This window comes from Schistocerca serialis, chromosome 2, assembly GCF_023864345.2.
Source record: "Schistocerca serialis cubense isolate TAMUIC-IGC-003099 chromosome 2, iqSchSeri2.2, whole genome shotgun sequence".
NCBI classification, from domain to species: domain Eukaryota; kingdom Metazoa; phylum Arthropoda; class Insecta; order Orthoptera; family Acrididae; genus Schistocerca; species Schistocerca serialis.
In genome coordinates, this window is record NC_064639.1 from 346,964,632 (window position 1) to 346,990,057 (window position 25,426).

Genomic DNA, 25,426 nt, shown 5'->3' on the forward strand with positions numbered 1-25,426 from the left:
GTCTTCGAAATTCCTTCAGCAAAGAAGAGTTAAATATTCCACAATGCCAATCAAGGATAACTGTCAACATGACTAACTTAGAAATAGATATCCTTGGAGTAGTAAAACAACTTAAATCACTTGATAAAAGCAAGTCTTTCGGTCCACTCTGTATACCAGTTAGGTTCCTTTCAGAGTACGCTGATGCAGTAGCTCCATTCTTAACAATCATATACAATCGCTCACTCGACGAAAGAAGGTTCGTACTCAAGATTGTAAAGTCGCGCAGGGCATACCAATATTCAAGAAAGGCCATAAGAGTAATCCACTAAATTACAGGTCCATATCCTTAACGTCGATACGCAGCAGGATACTGCAAATTACGAGGGTCACTCCAAAAGCAATGCACACTACCTTTTTTTTAAATCCATCTTTTGTTCTACATGTTTGAAAGTTTTACAGTGTGTATATATATCCTTTAGGAACAATATTTTCATTTCTCCACATAATTTCCATCCCTCTCAACTGCCTAACGCCATCTTGGAACCAGCGCCTGTATACCCGCTCGGTAAAATTCTGGACCAACCTGATGGAGCCACTGTTTGGCAGCGTGCACAAGGGAGTCATCATCTTCAAACCTTGTTCCACGAACAGAGTCTTTCAGTTTCCAAAAGAGAGGTAGCCACATGGAGCCAGGTCAGGACTGTAAGGCGGGTGTTTCAGTGTTGTCCATCCGAGTTCAGTCGAGCTTGAAGTTTCTTCAGTGTCGTCACATATGCATCAGAATTTATGGTGGTTCCACTTGGCATGAAGTCCACAAGCAAGAGTCCTTCGGAATCGAAAAACACCGTAGCCATAACTTTTCCGGCAGAAGGTGTGGTTTTGAATTTTTTTTTTTCTTGGGTAAATTTGCATGATGCCAGTCCACTGACTGTCTCTTCGCCTCTGGTGAAAAATGATGGAGCCATGTTTCATCACCTGTCACAGTTCTTCCAGTCATCTCAACCATTCTCGTACTGTTCCTAAAGTTTGCTGCATACCGTTTTTCTTATTTCTTTGTGAGCCGCTATCAACATCCTACGAACCCACATGGCACAAACCTTTTTTAACGCCAACACTTTCAGTATTCTGCAAACACTTCCTTCCTCAATCCCAACGTAGCGTGACAATTCGTTCACTGTGATGCGTCTGTCAGCAGTCACCAATTCGTTAACTCTCTGGACATTGTCTGGAGTGTGTGCAGTACGAGGCCTGCCGCTGCGAGGACAATCCTCAACATTGCCGTGCCCGCTTTCATCATGTAATCTGCTTGCCCACCGACTAACTGTACTGCGATCGACAGCAGCATCTTCATACACCATTTTCGACCTCTTGTGGATGTTTCCAACTGTCTCGTTTTCACAGCACAGGAATTCTATGACAGCACGTTGCTTCTGGCGAACGTCAAGTGTAGCAGCCATCTGGAAGACATGCTGTGACGGCGCCACTCACGGGATCAGGTTGAACTAAGTTTGAAAACAAGCGGGAAGGATGTATCTACACACTGTAAAACTTTCACACATGCAGAATGAAAACTGTATTTTTAAAAAAATTGTGTGCATTTCTTTTTGAGTGACCCTCCTACATCCTGTTCGAACATTATGAATTACCTCAAAGAGAAGGGTCTATTGATACAAAGTCAACAAAGATTTATAAAACATCATTCTTGTGAAACACAGCTAGCTCCTTACACACACGAAGTGTTGAGCGCAATTGACAAGGGATTTCAAATTTGATACACTTTTGATACACTTTTGATTTGCAGATGGCTTTTGACGGTGTGTCACGCAAGCAGCTTGTAGTGAAACAGCGTGCTTACGGAATATCGTCTCAGTTATGTGACTGGATTTGTGATTTACTGTCAGAGAGGTCGCAGCTCGTACTAATTGACGAAAGTTGTCGAGGAAATGAGAAGTGATTTCTGGCGTTCCCCAAGGTAGTGTTATAGGCCGTCTGCTGTTTCTTATTTATACAAACGACTTAGGAGACAATTTTGGGCACCCGTCTTAGGTTGTTTGCAGATGATGCTACGGTTTATCGTCTAGCAAATTCATCAGAAGATTAAAAACAAATTGCGGAACGTTTCAGGTGAGGTATCTGTATGGTGCGAAAATTATAAAATGACCCTAAATAATGAGAAGTGTGAGGCCATCCGCATGAATGCTAAAAGGAATCCGTTAAACTTTGGTTACGCAATATATCAGGCAAATCTAAAGTCCGCAAATTCAACTAAATGCCTAGGAATTACAATACAGGATTTTAGGTAGAAATCGTCAAAACAAATGGGTTTTTCGTTGCTGCGGGATCTTCTCACGATATTTCTATCACCAATTTTCTTCTTCGAGTGCAAAAATATTTTGTTATCGCTAACCTACATAGGGAGAAACGGTCATCATAATAAGATAAGGGAAATCAGAGATCACACGGAAAGACGTAGGTTTTCATTTTTCCTTGTGCTGTTCAAGAGTGGAATAACAGAGAATTACCGTGAAGGAGGCAGGCACTTGAGATTTACAGAGCAGCCATATAGATATACCATCGCCATTCTATGTACTTCCTTTACTTTAAGCAAGTTTTCCTCCACACTTATTGGTACTAACACTTCTGGAAGATATACTACAGGGGAATGGTCTACCCACAGCCTAAGGAATTGTATCCAGAATGGATATTTTACTAACATCGATAAGGGTAGAAGAACGCGGTAGATTTTAGCAGTGCACTCTGAAACTGTGAATTCATGTGGCTGTTTCTTCGATATGCAGTGCTAGATAAAGTGAGAAGATCTTTATATGATGACAATCTAACAATTCTACTGCCTCCACTATTTTGCATAAAGGTCAAGAGTATAAATACGACAGTTTAGTGAACGTGCAGAATCATACAGGAAGCTCAACACACTAATGCTATAGAATACAAATGACTTGCTAAGTTTATCCATATTATTACTATTATTATTTGCTTCAATATCCTAAAGGCTCTCTAAGCGTTCTGCCTCATTTGAGCATATTGTCTGATCTTCCACGGTACTCTCATTTAATTCTCCAAAAAACGTCTTCCCGAGCTCAGTACATTTAGTCCCTAGTTTCTTTTGGACTTTGTTCTCTTACCTCATATTCTATTGTGTGTCTTGTCTCTGTATATTTTTCTGTCTTCAGTTTCTGTTGGATCAATTAGTAGGTCTCTGGGTCAAGTTTGAGTTGTGCGATGCATGCCCACTTGGACAGCCGCAAGCTTTAAAGCGCCGCTTCTGGGATTCGGGCAATAGCACCAGCGGATTAACGTCGGGGACTGGTGTGCCGGTCATCCTTGATACGTCTTTAGGCGTTTTTCCGCCCAAGTGGTTCAAATGGCTCTAAGCACTACGGGACTTAACATCTGAGGTAATCAGTCCCCTAGAGTTAGAACTACTTAAACTAACCTAAGGACATCATCACACACATCCATGCCCGAGTCAGGATTCGAACCTGCGACCATAGCAGCAGCGCGGTTTCGGACTGAAGCGCCTAGAACCACTCGGCCACAGCGGCCGGCCTGTTTTTCCATCCAATTAAGTTAATACCGGCCTGATATCCACGTCGCGCCTCAGCTACACGATTCTCAAAAACTTACAAAACGTTCGCTCACTCTCACACAGATAAAACTACACGCAGGCAGCTGGAGTATACATATTCGTCCCAGGGGCGTGGCGAGAGGGGACGAAGCGAGAGGGGGGGGGGGGGGGGGGACGGTGGTAATGGGATGGGGACAGGAGGGGAATACGGCCACCCATTTCATTTAACCATGCTGTTACGTACCAACCCTGTATCAGGCAGCTGGCCGCCGAATTTCATAATTGCGAGACCTCGTTCACTTTGTGTTCCTTGCGGGAATGTTCAGAAGCGCGACACGAAACGACAGCGTTTCATCACGTTAGCAGGTCAGGCGGAAAGAGGACATCAGTGATTTGAGCGAACTGGGTAGCTGGCATCAGCAGGAGCTTAGTAAAGCAATACGACACTGAAGTATCACGTCACCTTATTGCATGAACCAAGAAGCCGCGTCGCTAACGCAAGAATATTGTTACGGACCAGTCCGTTGGTATAACAAATGTGTTAAGCAAACAGGGCGCGATATGAATCGCTGATATATTCCTATTAGGAAAGCCTATGCGGTTATTACAAGTGACGTTGGGTCAACACTAATCGATATTTCACACTTTAAATACCCCAGCATTTGATTTCAGAAGGGAGTTGGTCGGAAGGATCGTTGGCATACAGGACACACGTACTCGATTCCCTGACACGGTATTAACTCTGGCTATAAGTCTGTTGTAGATATCCTGCTCGTACTCAACACCTCCAACAGCCGCCAGAGAGGTGTCTTCCTCTACGCAAGCACCAGTCACGATTTCGGCGCTGCTGACAGCTTCCAACGCAGATGGGAAGGCCTGGGGGTCTTCCGTGTCGACTTGGGCCAGGACACCAGTGTTCCTGACATATTAGCGGAGCCAAGGGGCCTACCTGCAAGGCAAGCCAGGGTCGGCGGACTTCTCGACCACACGACAACCGTCACCGCGGTTCAGAGAACAGAGATGAGCCACAGTTACGGGAGGGGATCGAGGACCTCCTAGGCCGCCATGTGTAAGCCACATACGTTCGCGCCACCTTCTTCGAGTCCTGCCGGGACCTCGTGGCGCACCCGGACAAGCAGCGGCAGAGGACCGCCGTTGCATTGCTAAAGGAGGGATGTATTTGCAGAAACAAATGGTTGAAAGTCACTCTTCTTTTACTGCGCCCTCCGGCGTACACAGGTTACAAGCACCTCCTTTTTCCTGAGGAACCGGCAAGTGGCAAACTGGAAGAGTGCCTCCTGACACACTACCCATCTGTCACGCCTCCCAATAATCGCCACCTGCAACGCCAGTTCCGTAGATAACAACGCCAACCCCCAAAAGATGTGGGACAAGGGCGATCAAAAGTGAAGAAGATTTACTTGTGTGAACCATGGTGTTGTTGACACCTCTCCTTGTATGGGTGACAAAATGCTGTTGGTGGGTCTCGGTGGCCTGCTGACGTGTCGATAGTACTTTACCCATTTTCTGACATATGCAGCTCGGTCCGATAACTTCTGTTGATTTTCGAGACTTTAATCAATATCCATCTGTCAACTGTAGGCCGAGATTTCTTCTCATGATTTTATGAACTTCTTTTAGATAGCTTTCATTGTCGATTTTACTTCGGAATGATTGTCTATCACATGCGTGCTGTTTCATGCTTGATAACAGTGTTATAGTGTCTAGTATTTGTATGAATGGATATGCATTTGTTATTATATACGCCATGTGTCTCGCTGTACACTATCTTCACTTTTTGCAGTTGAGTCTTCTGTGAGATCTTCTTCCCTCCTGTATGTTCTAGGAGTTCACCCTGATATTTGAAACGTGCAGCTTCGTTTATCTTATCGTAATTTATGTCTAAAGCTTGTATGTTTAATTTTGAGCAAAATAATTCAGAATTGTGGAAAGATATTTGCAGGTAAACTTTTTCTGCGCATTGTTTTAGTATTTCTATATGTTTGGTTGCTGTTGCTTGGTTGAAAGACCAGTTCGTCTTCCAAGGCTAAGTATGATCGTTCTATATTATCACGTGATCGTCCCAGTCGCGTTAGTTTCCAGCGTCCGATTTTCAGTTCTTTCTCCCATTCATTCTTTGCTTTGCCCAGGACTGTGTTGAACAATAGTGGGGATAGGTCGTCATCTTGGCGTTCTCCACTTCCGATCATGGAGCGCTCAGAGATTTCACGCCTGACTTTAACTTTCGATGTTGTGTCATTCACTGTCTGGTTGATTACTGGAAGTGTTTTGCGTCGTTCCTGTTCTTTCCAAGATGCTGTACAGGGATTGTTCTGTCAACGTAATCAGTGAATGTGCATATAGTTGGAGCGTTCCTGATGCCCTTGCGTTTTACAATGAAGAATAAAGATATAGGCTTTTTAAATAAACACACGGCCATTTGGTGGTGTCCTCATTTAAAGATGTAGACTGATGATAACGTTTGTTTTATTTGAAAAGCTTTACGAAATCACACATAAAAAATTGGGAGTTATTGCTTTTCAGCACGCCCATGTGCGTGCGAATTGAATAGCGTAGTAAATCAGCAAATGGCGAGCAAAACCTGGACTGTAGTTGCTGACGTCAATATCCAGGAGTATAAATTAACACCGTACACGAAGTTAACCAGCCCATAATATTATGAGGTAGAACGGACAGAAGCTGCCGATGACATGGCTGCCAGCTTTGCAGACCAACGGGGCGAACGTATTTCTCTAGCAGCAGCTGCTCAACACCCATATGATACTGAATGAAAAAGCGGTCACAAGAGAACATCCATGCGGCACACAGGTTTTTCTGTAAGAAACCACTGCCACTAGGTAAAATATGCTACTGTGGCATAGACAGCAGCCTAACTGCCGACAGACTAATGCTTCTGGGAACAGAAACGACTACTGCGACATCATAACGGAATTCCTTTCTTAAGGCAACATTGATCATAAAGTCAACAATATTTATAACTTTACAGATGTAACGTACACTTCGAGTTAATGTAAGCTGACGGAATAAGCTCAGCGTTATGAATAGTGCTGCAGACTGAGGAGATACGGGTATAGTAATTTTTGCCATAGGTGCAAGTCTATTCTTAGAATACTTTCATATGGGGTACCTCATTGAAGATAGACTGACCTTCCAATACAAGTACACACTTTTAACAGATACAACGTATTATTCCAACTAGCGGAATGTCTCCATAATACGGCCTGAACTTACAGCACAAAGTAAAAATATATGTACCTGCTTTACTTAATTTTTCCGACAGCTGTGCTTTTTCCCACTGAATCTGCAGAGTAAAGAGGCGACAGTTGTAAGAGGGGAATCACTCCTTACAACCAGTTTCTTGAGCAAGACTTCTAGCACTGCCTAATTCGTTGTGCATGTCAGTGCCGATGATTCAGACCGGCCGCCAGTGAGACCCTGATTACTGAATAACAAAAAATGGCTCTGAGCACGATGGGACTTACCATCTGAGGTCATCAGTCCCCTAGAACTTAGAACTACTTAAACTAACCTAAGGACATCACACACATCCATGCCCGACGCAGGATTCGAACCTGCGACCGTAGCGTTACTCAATAACAGGAATAGTGTGCAATATACTCTTGCCATCATATTGCTTCGTGAAGAGTGTGTGTGTGTGTGTGTGTGTGTGTGTGTGTGTGTGTGTGTGTGTGTGTGTGTTAGTGTGTATGTCACTGAACTTAGGACCGTGTGCCTATAAGCCAGATGGAGAGAGGGGGAGTATGCGGATTTTCCGCAGGTTGTAAGTGGAGTTTTGGGTGAAATTTGGTGGAGAGTCACTGACTATAGGTAATCCTGAAGAAATTTAGAATTATATTGTTGTACGACACTGTAGTGCCTTTGTTATTCCGTATCACGATGGAATGTTCCTTCGGACATGCATGCATGCATGTATCGTCAACATGCATCTATAACCCGAACTCGTACACCCACACATGCATTACGTATATTCCCATACTGGGGAGACATTTTACTTGAAGGTCGCTTGTCCAGTGTTGGTGGATAAGTACAACATTGCAGTGCCTGTGTGTCGTGCTCGGATAGCCAAATGATAAGGCGACCGTTTGCGATAAGCGGGAAATCCGGGTTCGAGTCCTGGTCCGGTATAAATTGTCATTATCGTCCTTCCATTTTACAGCCTGTGGTTGTCCATGTTCACAACTGCCCATATATTTTAGATATAATATTTCTGAGTTGCGGAAGTGAACTTCACTTGTTCATATTCGAGAGAAATGCAGACGAGAAGGGAGTAAGTGTGCGGAAGATTGGAAAAAGTTTTATAATACGGTCATGTGAGAAACTGCAGAATGGTCGTAGTTAGTGAGGTAATAGTTGTCCTGGGTGAGGTGTAAAGATGAGTGGATGATAACGGTAAATGTCAGCTGAACAGCGAAATTTTATCAAGTGACATGACTGCAGATAAGCGTGATTCTCATAACGAATCGCCTAATACTGTCAAAATAAAGTCAAACACGTAAGAGTTATTGGAAAGTTAATTCATCGCTGTGACACGTTTCGCAGAAATAGATAAACACGAGACTTGTAAAGTGATAAAAGATTCACGTGATATTTACGTGTTAAAATGTCTACTGCCGTCCAGAAATAAAAAGACTTTAAGGGTAAACACATCTTTAGGTCTCCTTGAGGTCTATTTTGAAAACATTGCCAATGACTTTTTAAGACCTACAATAAGACAATAAGTTGCATTATAATTTGAAAGGCTGCTGAGATGATAGCTGTTTCATATAATTAGACATGTAATATGCTGACCCTACTTTTCCTTGCGAGAAAACTCTGTTAGAGATGAGAGGCGCGTTTTTTGACTCCAGCTAGGATCACTCGGGGAAGAGGACTTCGAAGTCGTGTGTGAACGGCAAGCTTTATCCCGGTAGACTTCTGCGGTGGGATTATCACTGCAACTAAATATAGAAACGTCGCTACATAAAACTCCTGTCAAATCAATGCGATGGCTAAATTGAAAGTTCACCGGAGAAAGAAACGGAAGCCGTTTTACCGGCGCGAGAAGTAATGCCGAACTGGTTTTTCAGATTCAAAGGAAATACTGATTATTATTTGAGAAGAGTGGTGGAAACTTGAGAAGCTGTTATTACGTATCGTCAGTGAAGTGTTTTTTATTGCACGTTTAAGCAGGAGAAACCAAGTACGCTTAATGGGCTCTTGTACCAGATCAGTGCCCTTGTCCATATGACGGAGAAAACGCACAAGCTACTCCTCGGAATAGTAATCGACACATACTAATCCTCGATTGGAGCAAGTACTGTTTTTTCAGTTTTTTTAGTCTCAAAAATTTTCTTCCAAGAAAGAAAGCATAGTCAAATGATAACGTTGTCTGTTGTGTATACAGCGTAATCCCTAACTTAACCAACACCATTTCCAAGTATTTTGGTATCAGAAACATGTGGTTAAGACACGACGGGGTCATGGCCCCAACTTTAAACAGTGCAAATGGTCGTGTAATGAAATGGTCACCTAACCCTGTTATGTTACACGGGGCGCTGAAGACCTTGCTGTCGTGCGCCCCCAAAACCCCTCTACTACTACTACTACTATGTTACACGGTATGAACTTGAGAGTGCTCGTCGAAAATGTTTAATTCAACGTGTAGGATTCTGGGTGAAAATAATCAAATGAAATTTATTATCCAACTCAAAATCTGAAATGTTTTACTCATATACTCGCCCAGTACCTTTACATAATCATGCAAAAAGCAGCATCAAGGAAACTGAAATTAAATGTATTTCTCAGAAGAGTATGGTGCCAACGATGCTGAATAAAAAGTATGCATGCACCCACAAACGCAAACAGTCACTGGAGATGTATTGTCGAGCACAGCCCATGGAATTCGCGTAACGGTCTATACAAACCAGACCAAAACACGTGTACACCAGCTGTCAGATCTGAATACCACTCAGACTGTGATTGTCGGCCAATTAGAACAAGGCAAGTTTATGACAGTTTCGCGGATATCTGCTCACTTCAAAAAAATATTTGTTCACTACGTTGAAATCAGAATCAGCGAAACATGGTGAACACGCTGAACGAATTTGAGCATGTGAGAGAAACATTTTATTATTTAACAGGAAAATCATAGGATGAGATATAGAGAAAACGCCTGCAGTGACACGTTGTCGTATATCGAGAAATTAGCATATTACAATTCGACCAACATTTTATTTTAAAAAAGAAAACGTGTAATTCTAAGAGTCTGAGTCTGCTTAGCAGTCACTTTCAAAATCTCCGCTTTGGCTGCACCACATATTGTTGCAGGATTCAGAGCTAGAGAGGCGACAATGAGATGAGATACTCATACATGATGATATAGCATGAAAATAGCATGTTATATACAGCTGGCGAAGAGTTCTCGGGCTTCCAGCCGGGTGGCGGTGTCTTCAAACAGCGACGTTTCGACGAGTGACATACTCATCATCTTCTGGCGAAGGCACTTCGCCAGAAGATGATGAGTATGTCACTCGTCGAAACGTCGCTGTTTGAAGACACCGCCACCCGGCTGGAAGCCCGAGAACTCTTCGCCAGCTGTATACGCCGGGAAAGCATACACTCACATGTTATATACATATTGCAGGTTGTGAAAAGCAGCTAACATCGTGTGTTTGATGCCATGGTGTCAAAGTTCAAAAGTGTGCCCAATTTTCGCTGCACTGATGTATTTACGGGGAGTATCTGTCTGTACAGTGTCCTACTCCGTGTCACCCGCGAAACAGTTTCATCAATCCGAATTATTCACATCAAAACACAGTCCTCCAAATAAAAAACGCAATTTGTGCACATGTATTGCTTCACCAAAAGCCCACAGCTTATCGTCTAATACACATGGCAAAGCTGTGTAAGTTCATCAAGGAATAAAAGTAGAATTCTCATTTTCCAGTTTACTCAGTGGTAATCGCTGTCTTTCGGCGGTTCGCAGCGCTATGGTGCGCTACTTAATTTAAACGTTTTATCCGTATCCTCACACACGAAAGCGAACTCACCAGCAATGCCACCACGTCAAAAATCAGCGTCCCAGCCCCCGAACTTACCAACTGAGTGTTCAGTTTAGACAGTAGCAAAAATTCTCACAGCAAAGATACATGCAGATGCAATGACACATTTATGTTCTTGTATTATTTGAATGTACTGACATCATTACAATATGTAAAGAATAAAACACGATAATACAAGGAGAAATAATACATAGTGTATTCGGAAATTCCCGCTGCAAACTTTTAGGACTTGTAGAGGGGAGTGGGTACATTGGGACCCATGCCTGAAAACGTTCTACAGGTGTTTCATGGTTGGATGGGGGGGGGGGGGGGGTAGAGGGGGCGATTGCTTACGTCTGAGCCGTACGTGGCTCATGTTCCCGACATCACGTAATTTTACACCCTGCTTTTAACGTACTTCCACCTCACTACGTTAATTTAAATTACCACTGTCACTGAGTTGCTGCTTTGCCTGACTTTGAGAGTCGTTAGCAGCGCGTATCGGTATATCCCCACTCGTAGTATCTTTGCTCGACTGCTATTACTTCCCGGTCGTTGTCTGTCGTAAGGGAGTTCGGGTCGCGAGTTCGTGCTGCCAGTGAGTGGGAACGGGTCTGGAGCGCAGTTCGGACTTGCCAGTCGGGGAGTTGCAGCCGGGTTGGAGCAGTGAGGTCTGCGTCGACATGGCTCGCCAGGGTAGTTAGCTCCACCCCAGTGCAGTCGTCTGGGTCTGCTGGCGGTCCCTGCGCAGTGTCGGAGCGTGTGTGTTGCTGTCCGATCGCTACGAGCTTCGTGGTTCACCGACCCAGGACGTCAAAGTTGAGTAGTGGTTTCAAGTACCCAAGCCACGTCCATTCACGTTGTGTGGTTCATTTCAGTGGTTCGCTGTTGGGGATGTTTTCCTGTGAGCAACACTGAATGTTTGTATTGCTGAAATTTAGCCGCCATGCCGTGGAATTAACTATTTTGATTGACTACAATTCAAGTGCATCAGCGGAATTTTCTGACTTGTGGCCGTTAGTGTTCCGGTTACCTGCCCTGCCCACTAACGTAATTTCAGGCAGTGTCCTTTCCTCACCTGTTGTCGCTGTCGAACTCGGTGTGAAGTTTTGACAGCTTAATACATATACATATTTCATTGTGGATAATCACACCCGTAACATTTTGTGTTTGAATTCTTATGTACCGATTGGTGGCAAGCATGTCGTTTGTCGGTCGGTCCGTGGCTGTCCCTTGGTTGGGTTCCGATGGATCAAGTGTAGTTGGGCTCTCTACCTTTCTCATCTAAGTGAACGAGGGCAGACCGACCCCCCTGGAGGCTTCTGAGTGCTGTTGTCTTTACTGGCTTTCTCACCGGTGTTTAATTGCCTGTTTATAATCTATCGTAGCCAATGATGAAAAAAAAGTTCTTGGTTTTACTGTGTTTTATGTAACCAAGTTTGAATTCCGGAAAGTGGGTATTTGCTGAAAGGTTATTGCCGTGCCACGCGGGATTAGCAGAGCGGTCTCAGGCGCTGCAGTCATGGACTGTGCGGCTGGTCCCGGCGGAGGTTCGAGTCCTCCCTCGGGCATGGGTGTGTGTGTTTGTCCTAGGGATAATTTAGGTTAAGTAGTCTGTAAGCTTAGGGACTGATGACCTTAGCAGTTAAGTTCCATAAGATTTCAAACACATTTTAACATATTTGTTATTGCCGTTGTGCTATCTTTTCTTTAAGCCCGGTTTCAGCTACTTAAAACTTATGGTTTATGGTTATACTATTTTAAAATTTGGAAAATTAATTGTGGGCCTTCAGCCTTGGGACCTTATTCTTAAAATTACCTTTCAAGCATAAACATTGCGGCCTTCAGCCTTTGAAAAGTTATCGTAATTTATTTAAAAATCTTGAAAATTTTACTGTGGGCTTTCAGCCGTTTGTATTGCATCTTTTTTATGTTTGTCTGCCCACCCTTGCCTTGAGGCTTTCAGACCAGCGGTGTAATATATATATTTTAATTATTTTATTGTTATTTTAACTGCATTTTTATCTTGTCGATTTTTAAGATTTCTTGTTTGGAGGCCTTCAGCCGTGAAAGAGTTGCATTTTGAAACTCGTAGTTGTAAATGTTCGGCTATGTGCCGCTTTGGTTGTAAATGTGTTATTAAATTACAATAAATTACAATTTTAAGGTGAAACTGACCCCAACCTTATTTGGCCCTTCCCACAATCCTAATCACCTGTTCTGCCCAACGGGTTTAGCGGGCATCTCAACGTCGGCCTTGCTGATGTCATTTGACGTCCATCCTACCTCTATGACATGGTTCGAGTCGAGCCTAATTCGCGTGTCTGTGATTGTTAGAGCAACATGGCTGAGTAAACGTTTGCAGAACCTGCCGACATGATCCTTCTGCGTGGAGAAGCGCACCGTAATGGAGGAGCTGCCAGTCGCTTTTTTCAGGATCGTTATCCGCAACGTCCGACACCATCGCAAACCCTTTTCTTCACAATTACGCAACAGCTTCGAGAAAGCGTTCCTTCACCGTTAGCAGGGATGACTGTAGTACTCCAAGAAGACGCAGCAACTCCGAACTGGAAGAGACCGTACTGCAGCACTCTGAAGACAACCCGTCAACGATTAAACGAGCAATTGCGCTTGCAATGCATGTTGTTCTCAGCACCGTCTAGCATGTTGTGGATGACCAACAATTGCATTCATACCACCTCCAACACTCTATACCACCTCTGACACTGGCGAACACGTACATGAGGCTCTAAGCCAGGCGTCAAAGGTCAAATGACGTAAGCAACCACCGCCATGATTACCCTTTGCAAATCTACCTAGAAAACATGTTTTCAAACGACTGTAGCATGTAATGGTACGTTTTTGTGCATTGGTTCCTATTCAAAATGTTATATACTCACTCCCCTCCACATGTTCGAGAAGTCTGTAATGGGAATTTTGGAACAGCCTGCATAGATGACATAGAGATCGTCTCCAGTGGACCACTACAGAGAAATTACACTTCGTTCGATGTCTTACTCCATTTATCATTGTATCTGTATTGCGCAAAATATACGTGTACAATAGTGCAAATGTCGATGGTACAGCCGATGCATACTGCTTAGGAACAAACTTGCTCCATTCGTTGAAGGAACTTGCTGTTGACTGCAGTAACGTCCACTTTACGCTCCGCCCTCAGGCCTACATTTTGTGTTATTTGGTTCTGACTCCAGTTCATTTTTCACGAAATGTGTTAATTGTACGTTAACACTGATACGCAGCAGTATGCATGGATTTACTGAAGTATACATGACCACTATGCGCCTAGTGTATGGTTTCCCTGAATGCAATGGAAGGGCGGCGCAACGAAGCCTTGCCAATGTTTTCCACAGTGATGGAAACTACATCAGTGAACTTTCGAGCTTGTACGCGAGAGCCTACTAGATATCGAATCGTGTAACGATGGTGACTTTTCCAGTGCAGGCAAAGCATTTTCACAGAATCAAAAATGTATGTGTTAACAAACGAAATCAATAATAGCTACATTATTGTTTTGCAACGAGCCACAGGATATCGCGGTTCCATTGCACCAAAATGCTCCGAAAATATCCCTGAACGACATCGAAAAATTTTGTCGGTAGAGTCCGTGTTCACGCTGTATATTATACTGAATCGAAAACTATTTTATTTTGTTACACTATAAAAAATACAGTTTATGAAAACCTGATGGATTAAATGGAACAGAAATAATTTTCAAAGGCAATATTTGGTTTTGCAAACAACGCGATATGCAAAATATAGAGTCAACTCCATCTGTATTACTTTGTGTTAGATGATAATAGATGGTGAATGCAGCTATGAAAACTATAGGTTCTGTGTAGTAAACAAACGTATTTCAAGAATAATATTACACGAAAAAAGAGATTTTTTATAATGTATTTAACCAGTCATAGAGTGGTTTTGTTTCAGATCAAATTACCCATCTTCGAATCGTTCAGATTTCTGTAGCTACAAAGTGTTTATGGACAGCAGATATGACTTTACTGGTGTTTCGTTTAATATTACCCTGCATAGTCATCTGGTATTCATGTTGTAGCGGTTACAAATGTTTAATTCAACGCTAACTGCTTATTAGCGAATCTGATTCTAGCTATTTTCTATATAAACTATTAGCGAAGAAGACTCACGTCTTACGTCTTCGCGTCCGCAGCTCGTGGTCGTGCGGTAGCGTTCTCGCTTCCCACGCCCGGGTTCCCGGGTTCGAATCCCGGCGGGGTCAGGAATTTTCTCTGCCTCGTGATGACTGGGTGTTGTGTGATGTCCTTACGTTAGTTAGGTTTAAGTAGTTCTAAGTTCTAGAGGACTGATGACCATAGATGTAAAGTCCCATAGTGCTCAGAGCCATTTGAACCATTTTTTACGTCTTCGCTGTGGAGGTGCTGAGGGTATTCTGAAGCCCGGAAGTTCATAAAACTCATCATCCATCACTGCCTAAGATCCAAATGGACGTGAAAAGATATTGTTTTCCCAACTGGATCCTTGAGAAACGGAAAGAAGTTTTTTGTTTGCTATAGTTCATGACAGCTGCCTCGTTCTCTTACCTCAATCCGTATTCTTCAAGGTCTTGCTGTCACAAGTGAGAGACTTTTGCTTGGGCAGTCCATCTGACATTAATCCTCCCGATCGCAGTTCAAATATCTACCATCGCTTTCTTTTGTTCTTTTCAAATGTTCAAATGTGTGGGAATTCCTATGGGACCAAACTGCTGAGGTCATCGGTCCCTAGACGTACACACTATTTAAACTAACTTATGCTACGAACACACACACACACCCACACACACACACACACACACACACACATGCCCAAGGGAGGGGCTGCGCAATCCGTGACGTGGCGCCCTCAACCGGGCCGCCACTGCGCCCGGCTTTGTTCCTTACTTAAATTAAAAGTGCTATCAGGTATTTTAAGTCACATTTTCCTTGTATATTTGATAACAGTACCTTTTATAACAGAAGGAAAAATCCCGCTGTCTACACCAAACCCCTAAACTAAAATCAAGCTTTTTGTCTCATTAATGACAGTCTGAATTGTCTAATCCAGGAACGTCCACAAAAATAAAACGCGATAACCTTTTGCGCAACTACTCAATACTAAATTACGACAGTGTTCAGTGATCCGAAGAGTTACTAAGAAAGCTGTCAACATAACTGCCTTAAAATTTGATCAGCGAAGAAGAGATTTTAAGAGGATTTTTTATCTAAATGATCTGTTTATACCGAGAACGACATGTATTCTAATTCGATGTTGGTGAAACTATGAACTAAATTTTAATTCATTCACATCCCTGTACACGATGTTGATGTTAAACAGCACTGAATGTATGTACAGTGTCTCCCCAATTCATCACACATTCTGCTGTACAGTACATTCGCATATTAATTTCAATAACATTACTTATGCGCTGAAAATAAGTATATTTTACATTCAGCAATTCTCCCACATCCTAAAACTAAACTACGTCCGAACAGGCCATGAAGGCCCAACGGATCGACCGGCCGCCGTGTCATCCTCAGCCCACAGGCGTCACTTTATGCGGATATGGAGGGGCATGTGGTTAGCACACCGCTCTCCCGGCCGTATGTCAGTTTACGAGACCGGAGCCGCTACTTCTCAGTCAAGTAGCTCCTCAGTTTGCCTCACAATGGCTGAGTGCACCCCACTTGCCAACAGCGCTCGGCATTCCGGATGGTCACCCATCCAAGTGCGAGTCCAGCCCAACAGCGCTCAACTTCGGTGATCTGACGGGAACCGGTGTTACCACTGTGGTAAGGCCGTTGGCTGCATACTAACTCTTGGAAGACTGATTAATGTTTTCTCATGTGGCCTTAATGGCGTCACTGCGGCGTCACCGATAAACAGCTTTCATTTACATCCGCATGAGAACTTTGCAGTCACACTTAAGTGCTTGTCAGCTCGTTCATCGAACCAACTTCGGACTGTTACTCTACAGTTCCACAGTGCATGGGAAGAGCAATACTTCTTTCCGTGTGAGCTCGTATTTCGTTTCTTCACAGTGGCCATTCAACATCTGAGGCTGTTCACGCCCCTTATATACCATATCAGGTCTGTTAACACCACTAAACACTGTGAGCACTATGAAGTCTGGTCATCATTCTTTCTGTTACAGAGAATTGCAGCCGTAATTATTTAATATCCACCAATGGTATGTATACGAAGGTACATTGGCATACAACTGTGCTTAATTAGTACTTCGCTCTTTTGCCAGTGTACTTAAATGTTACTCAAGTTTCGTCATCAGTAACTTTTACGCAGCCACTTTTTGTCAATCAGTTGGAAATAATGTTTGGACACACGAAACGGGATAAGGTTTATGAGATTTTATGTGCTCCAAATTCCTACAGTATGATAATACGTACGTTTAACATAGGTCGCACAAGCCGTCTACAGATGTTGTCGGCCAAGCAGTTTTCTGCAAAATGTTTGCAAGCGGTTCCAGCGTTCGATCCAGAGGCTTAAAGTTACACTCACAATTACATTTATTATCATTGCACCACCAATTAGTTGTCAGCTTCTGAAGACCACTTTTAGAATGAAAACTGTGCCTTCATGAAAAAATTCACTCGAAACACTTTAAATTAACAGTCGACAACTCAAGCTGTGACAATAACACACAAGGTGTTGTTCAGTGAGCGGTTTATCTTCGACATGGTATACTACTGTTCGAGATGTGAAAACAACTGTTCTTGACGAGTGTCTGAAAGTATATCGGATAATCATCAGTAACCTCAAGGAACACTTTTTTCTGTTTCAACATTTTGTGGAAGGGGAAACAGCAACTTAATTAAATTTCTTAAAGCGATTATTAACGATTCTTGTAAATTATAGATTGGCTCTGAGCACTATGGGACTTAACTTCTGAGGTCATCAGTCCCCTAGAACTTAGAACTACTTAAACCTAACTAACCTAAGGACATCACACACATCCATGCCCGAGGCAGGATTCGAACCTGCGAACGTAGCGGTCGCGCGGTTCCAGACTGGAGCGCCCAGAACCGCTCGGACACACGGACCGGCCAAATTATAGATTTCACCGATCTGTCGTCCTTTTTAAATTTTACTGGCAGCTCTAAATTTCAGCGAGAAGCTAGCCATTCTCAATGCACTATTAGTTTTGCTGAATGTATGTAATGCCCGTTGGCCGGCCGGAGTGGTCGGGCGGTTCTAGACGCTACAGTCTTGAACCGCGCGACCGCTGCGGCCGTAGGTTCGAATCCTGCCTCAGGCATGGGTGTTTTTGATGTCCTTAGGTTAGTTAGTTTTAAGTAGTTCTAAGTTCTAGGGGACTGATGACCATAGCAGTTAAGTCCCATAGTGCTCAGAGCCATTTTTTGTAATGGCTGTTGGTCGGGCTTCATACACAGTTCATTGAACTAGTTTCAGATGGCACATTTTCATTTTGTACTGACAGTGCCTGATCTTAATAATAAACATCAAAACGGCAACACCTGATTTGTAAATGTTTGAAGAATGAATTTCACAATCCACACGTTCCTCGTATCAAGTAAAAATAAATCACTTTGACTTGGTAAGAGGCACATGTGGAGTGTGACAATCATTCAGCAAACTTTTATAAAGCATCTGTTGCCACTCTGACGTTTATTGTCAAAATCAGGCACTGTCAGTACAGCCCCAGTAGGACAGGCTTGAAAATGAACGTGTAAGGTCTGAAACTATTAGCCTAATTTAAATAAAACCAAATGTTGACAGAATCCTTAATGAAAGCTTTAATAAACTTAAGGAACCCATAACACACACTAAACCATAGATTTGGCCGCTCATAGCCACTAAAAACCGTTTCTATTCTAAAAATTTGCTCATGATTGTTGTCGTAGACATGATAATGTGCTTGAATAAAGCTGAAAACGGAAGATAATATAAATTTAAATAATTAGCAACCAGTTGTATAAAAGAAATTTAATTCCTTAACCGGTTTCGGCTGATTAGTGTCCTTCTTCAGAATGCTACCCTGTCGCTTTATTTGCGAGTGTCAACAATAAGATGCATACGGCAAAATGCCGTGGTCGTATGGTTCGTAGTGTCTGTACAACAGTGATATAAAGCAGCGAAGCAACAAGTGCAACTGGCTGATTAGCTCGTGTTCAGCCCGATTATTTTGATGTATACAACTACATATGCTGGGGATGGATAAAATACTGAACGTAAATAACAAAATCGTCAGTTAACTGCAGACACACTAGTCATTCCACTTGAAAAAGTCTCGTATTGTCAGCAAAACTGCAGATCATCCATTATTATCACTATATTCTGGTGTATGTATATTACAGCGTATGATATCATACTGAATTAGAACAGCCTCTCTGATCCTTTTCCTTTATCACTGCACTGAGAACGACATAGATTCAATTGGGCGAATTGTCAAAAAATCGGAAATGCAGTGGAATACGGTATATCTCTATGACCTGTTATTCCGCCTCCTGTTTCCTGAGCATCAAAATTTTATCCACGTCACAGCAGCGTTGATATTACGCATGCAAAAGCCAAAAAAATAGTGCAGCAGAACACTGAGCCGTGCAGTACGTACCACGCGCCGTCTGGGGACCGCACAACACGCTTCTTGTGCTTCCACTGGCGCACTGCCTCGGTTATCTCTTATCTTACAGCGCTATCTGGACCTTGTCTCTTGATGCGTCACAACCAGCCACGTACAGCGGGTGTCAAGAAATTCTAGTAACGACGTGGAGCGGTTCTGAGGGTGTTTTGGTTTCACGCTGCTCCTACGAAAAATCATTTTTGCTCATCCCATCTAACAACTTCTAGGCTTGACATAATATGAAGTGTTCCTAGCGAAAGTAGAATTAGTCTTTGCTACGTTCTCAGAAATGAGACCGTATTAGCGTGTAGATCATATTACTACGAACTTCCAAAAATTTAAAATACTTATTTATCGTTATGTAGCGTAATTCTCTCCGGGTATACTGATCAAGCCCTGAGCTACGTTCATTGATGGCGTTCGTAACTGGTGTTTACTTTGATAGAAGTTAAGGTTTCAGTAAGTGCACTTATAGGATGTATTGAATGGAATGAACAGGGTAATGAGTACAGAATGTGAACTGACACTAAAGCGGAGAAAGACGAAGGTACACTAGCAAGCACTACACCACATCTCACGAAAAGCAAAAACCACGCCGCACCAATGCTATGCACAGTTTGATATATTATTATTATTTAGTTAATTAAAAATATTCTTCATTTATTTATTATTATAAATAAATATTCTTTATGTGAGCTTTCATTTTAGTTATTGGTTTAGGTGTTGGTTTTAGTTGGTTTAGCTTAGTTCCTTATTCCCTTTTATCTTTACTCTCCTGAAAACAAGGAAAATATAAATATTTAGTTTCAAATACCACAGGAGAGCAAGAGGTGTATTCCGCAACGGCGATCTCGCGGCTATTCCTCGTCGTTATCTGCTCCACCTGAAATCTCTAAAACCTTTACTGGCTACGCAGATCGTCCAGCACAACTTCGTGGTATGTTGTTTGAGGTCCAACAATTTAGCAAGTTAAACTTTATTAATTCGGAGATAATCTCTTGAACAATTATGACCGGGGAAAACGCAGGTTCGCACTATCGTTCCAAACTTCACTTCCGGGTGACCTACGTTTCGTAATATCTGTACCGAGATAATTAACTAATTTCGGTATGGAGATATACACACCTTGAATACTTAATGTTAGCTATTGGATTTCATTTTGTGCAAGTAAACTATTTTAACATTTACGATATACCCTAATGGTGTCTCACAACAATACCATCTCTCTCCTCCCCTAACACGTTCGATGTCACCATTTCCTTCACGACGAGTCCTTACAAAAGTCTTTGATTCGGTAAGACACGGAAATGCGTTCGTAGAACGGCACATTTGATTCTCGCAGTCGGTATATGCCTTCACCACAATATGAGCCAGCCCCGGTATCTGTCTGCGCGTGACAATGTCAATTCCTTGGGGATGGATTCGTTTTCCGGCTGATCTGAAGCCTTCCGTCACACCAGAGAATGAGATCATAGTGTCAGTTCATTCACTTGTTATATATTGATCTGAGACGATTGTGTATGGTCTTCTGCAATCCATTAACGGGCTAAGGGGATTTCCTCATACATTTGTTTAGCGGTGGGTGCTAGACGTCAATGAATTTGCCAGATAGCTGTACTCACAGCCCATTATTTCGCCTTAAAGCCCTTCCAAAAACAACAGGTAAATCCTGCTTACCCTTACTATTTGATTTTCACCTGTTATAATCTTGGGATCTCGCATTGGGGCAGCGGGGACTAGGCTGAGCAAGCAGAGAATTTTGTCCGCTCTTCGATTCTGACATAGGAACTTTTTCTTCACTAAAGAACTGTCGAACATTTATCGTGATTTTCTGTGATTCTATTAAAATGAAGGCTTTGCATGAGCTGAAAACACAGTGCCAAACGAGATCGGATATTTTGTACTTTTTACAAATCGCTCTATAAATTAGGTTTGCTTAGATTTCTTGGCTGAAACTGAAATAGTAGTGCCCCATAGAAAAGAAGAAGTATAAAATATCGACATGTCTTCAGAAACATGTAATTTTCATGTCAGGACCAAGTTACAACTCTTCAAATGTGGGTCCTGAATAAGTAATACCCCACATTCTTTTTCTCAGAATATGTTTATTGTTAAAGAGTCAAAATTTGGTGAAAATATACAGCAACATGTCTTGTCCATGTCCTGTTTTTCTACGTAGTCTCCATCAAGTTCTATGGCCGTACGCCAACGTTGTGAAAGAGCATGTATTCCCTGCTGGTAAAAGCTCTTGTCCTGTAGGCGTAGCCATGTTTTCATTACATGATTGACACTCTCGACATCTTCAGAGTGTGTTCCCCATAGAGAAACTTTAAGCGGCCCAAAGAGATGGAAGTCCGAGGGTGCCAGGTCTAGACCGTAGGATGGGTGAGGCAATGATGTCCAACCCAATTTGACGATGTGTTCCCGGGTTATCAGACTTGTGTGTGGTCGTGCATTATCGTGTTGGAGCAAGATTTCTGCTGAATTCTTGTCCAATCGAACACGTCGGAAACTGCGGCCAGCTAAGCTTTTGTTTCCGGATAGCTACGCCCACACACGAGAATGGTAGTGGTTCCTAACCGCCTTTTACCACACTAAACTGTACTGTAGTTTTATATTACTCCCCTTTTTCTAGAAAACAGAATATGTAAAGCCTGCGAAAATAAAAAAAAGTCTCCACACCTGGCGCTTCGAACTATTTTACAAAAATTATGACGTACAAATAATGAAAATAAAGTAAGATGGAGTGCTGATGTCTATTAGGCGGCGATTAACGCTAACTAAGTTTATCTATTAAAGCAATAATCTAACCTACTGAGTGAACACCATAAGCGGACAACGAGAGCTACTGCTCTGCACACAAGTCACCAATCGGAATATCTGCTCTTACTAAAGTGAATATGACATTAAAACATCTCGCGGGCTTAACAGAAAAATGCATTCATATGGCGTGACTGGATGGGTGTCCCTCAATAGCGATGTTCAACCGACTGTTGACAAGTTCTTTCAATTGGACGCCATTTTGGTGCACCGCATGCCCATGGCCTATCATTGTGATATCACTGGAGAAAACAGATGTACAATAGCGTGGAATCCGAGTTACGTGTCGTTCCTAGCATACCTTCACATCATGGAAAGGCCAAGGCAAGTGTAATGAGGCTGAAAAGTTTCTGTACTCTGACCGGGATTCGGTCTCTCGTCCTCTTGGTTGTCACGTACGCACTTAACTACTTTTTCTTTCTTCGGAGTCGTTGTCTTCCGTCATGACAATGAATTTGTTCTTATTTCTCCCCTTGTGGTCGTCAGTTTCTTTTCTTCAGGTAACATCATAATAATCAAAACTTTTTGTGGTTAGTGTCTCTTCTCTTGTTTTCAGTTTTCCGTTATCTGTAGATGTCTTTGGTCTGTTCTACTCACTAAAGCAAGATTAATTTTCGTCTACAGGGGTACGTGTCCGCATTTGATGGAACGGAATCTTTGCTCCGGATTGCCATTTTCTTCAAGGTAAGGACAGTTAACAGTTCCACGTAGTTGCTGCTATTGTTGACTGCACTTGAAGACTTAATGTTTGTGGATGTGTTTACCCCAATTGCTGGAAGTTTTGTGCCTTGTCCGGTCCACTACGTAAGTGCATTCTATGTAATATAGTCCAGTCCAGTCCAGTGCAAGACGTCACAGACGTGAAATATATTCACCTGTGGGCTCGGGCTTTGAGGCTGCATGTGTTTCAAAATTCCAGCAGATAAACCATTAGATAGCGCTTTTGCTTATATCCACCGTCTACGCAAAAGTAAGTCATGACGTCGCCATTTAACATCCCACAGTCCCGATCGTCCTTCACTCTACGATAAAGCTGAACGTTTTAACCTTGAAGATATTATACCACCAACTAAACTAACGTATTCCAGATTTCATCCTATTTGCGATTAGTTTCGGAATTGGTATTATCTGTGCTAAATGCCATGTTTTAGCCAATATCTGTTTATTAACAGCATTTTTTGGAGTAATGAAAAACCATTGTTGGCATTTTCTTTCTATTTGTCAACTCCCAACATCTTTCATCAGTATCTTACAACCATTTTTTGAGGATTGATGTACATGTCTGTACCTACTATCTTGTGGGTTTCTGTCTCTTGAAATCCGCGATTTTTGTCTACTCTTATATCCTTTTCCACCATAAGTATCCGTGTCTTGTGAATATTAACATTAGCACCTGATGTTGCGCTGTAAGTGTCAGGTTATTTTTATAATTTTCGTCAGATCATCTTGGTCCGTCACTGCTATTCCAACATCGTCAGCATGGACCGTAAGTGATCATAAAATTACCTGTTTCAGCTTAACGTTCAATGCTCTATTTAATATCTTATAATCAAAGTCCCAAATAGATATGGGTCTGAATTTCGCCTTCTTTTCTTTAGCATTGAGCACGACTAGTCGTTTTTTAAAATGGCGGAACATCGTCGTACGCCCAAATACAGCTCGTGACATCAGTGATATGATGTTTCATCGTCTCTCAAAATTTCATATAAACCTCAGAGGATATTCCATCTGAACCTTGTGACTTCCCTTTTACAGTTTGTCTGATAGGTTCGGAAATTTCTTCTTCCGTGAAGGGGCGTCTTCCCCATGGGAGTTTTGAAAGTACTTACGAACTTCTTGTAGAGTGCCTTTCTGTTCTCTCACCACACCATTTTGCTTCGTTCGTATTTATTTTACTCTTCCGCTGAATCCTCCTTCTATTGTTTCTTAAAAGGTGGTACAAGGATGATTGTTCTTGCTCGAAGTCATTGATGACTTCGGCTCTTACTTTCAAACCATCCAGCTGTTGCGATTTGATACGTAAAATTGTAGCCTAAGCTCCCTAATACTTTGTCTAACACACACTAGTTCGGTAAGTCTGCAAACAGGGTGTTTTAAGACGTCCCATTGTTCTCTCCTTTTTTAGCTTGGAAACCATATTAAAAACTTCCTTCTTCTTGACTCTGTAAATTTTACCCACCAGTCCAGTGCATTCGGATGTTTCTGCAGTTGCTTTGTACATGTCCGCCATACTCCATTTAATTCGTGTTCTAATTCCCCTTCGAAGAGGATACTGAAATTGAGCTTCTATATTCCCCTTGCACATCTGAGTTGCTGTCGCTGCATCTTGATGATGTCATGTGACAACAATGGTCAGAGAAGTCGACAGTTATATTCCAGAATTAACTGCATTTGTTTTTAATGTCCCTGTTACAGGCATTCTATCTAGCCTGCTATCTGATGTATTCGTTTCGTAGTTGTCTGAGTCGGTACTGATGTATTTGTCAGTTTCCACGTGTCATAGACGGCAAGGCTTTCAACGAGCGCCTTTAGTTCTTCCGCAGTGTTGCAGTTTGGATGTTGATCAATAACATTTAACAATCAGCTGAAATCATCGCCTAAGATAATTTTCTGTGGGATTTTACGCAATATGTATACTACATCCTTCTTAAAGAAATTATCTCTCTCTAATTTGTTACCTGACTCAGAAAGTGCATATTACATTTACTATTAGTGTGTCATAAATAAATCCCAATATGCCTCTTCCTTTGCAACCAGTCCTGGCGACATTCAGGTAAGATTAGTATCCTGTACCAGGCTTCCCTCTGTACTAACTTTTTTTAAGAGTGCTACGTACATAGTAAAGCAATGAAGTACGATATTTTTAGTTTATCGTCAATTCATTTACATTTATTGTGGCAATGGTACAGCTCGGCTCCATGAAATCCGGCTCCATGAAATCGTAGCGTGTTTGGAATGAATTTAAAGAAAAGAATTAAAAATGTCCGGGTGAGTTTTATTGTTCATCTACTCAGGATCCATATTTTTTACTGTTACATATTTGTCCCACATCTTTACACCCTTGTAGGTGTACAGATACGTTTACCAGAGCCTTCATTTTCAGCCTTATGCATCATTTTACTGACACCTGAAGTATTAGTATCCTTCCTCACAGACTTTCCTTGTTCCTGTGATGACATTGTTATCTGTTTCTTGTTCTGCCTCTGGCTACTACCGAAGAGACAGACCTCTTCGTTTGTATCGCGACAATTTCTGCGTTGCTGGTCTCAGGGAGCTCCTTCAGTTCGTAGTCTGCAGACTTGTTTACACCAGAGCGTGCGTTCGCTCCAGTTTCTTGGCAACTTATTCGTCTGTTAATCTTCC

At 42.3% G+C, this 25,426-nt stretch overlaps 1 protein-coding gene and 1 pseudogene across 3 annotated transcripts in view; both read right to left on the minus strand.

Moving 5' to 3' along the window:
- Positions 1-25,426, minus strand: part of LOC126457151 (glutathione S-transferase D7-like) — a 137,481-nt gene that overhangs the window by 39,198 nt on the left and 72,857 nt on the right. The window contains exon 1 of one of the 3 annotated variants that reach the window (XM_050093224.1): positions 19,235-19,278. The exons of the other annotated variants lie outside the window; for them this stretch is intronic. The gene's annotated coding sequence lies outside the window, so the exon portion shown is untranslated. Of the gene's footprint in view, positions 1-19,234; positions 19,279-25,426 lie in introns of those variants that run through there. 3 annotated transcript variants of the gene reach the window in all.
- On the minus strand, positions 16,333-16,450 carry LOC126459383 (5S ribosomal RNA; annotated as a pseudogene).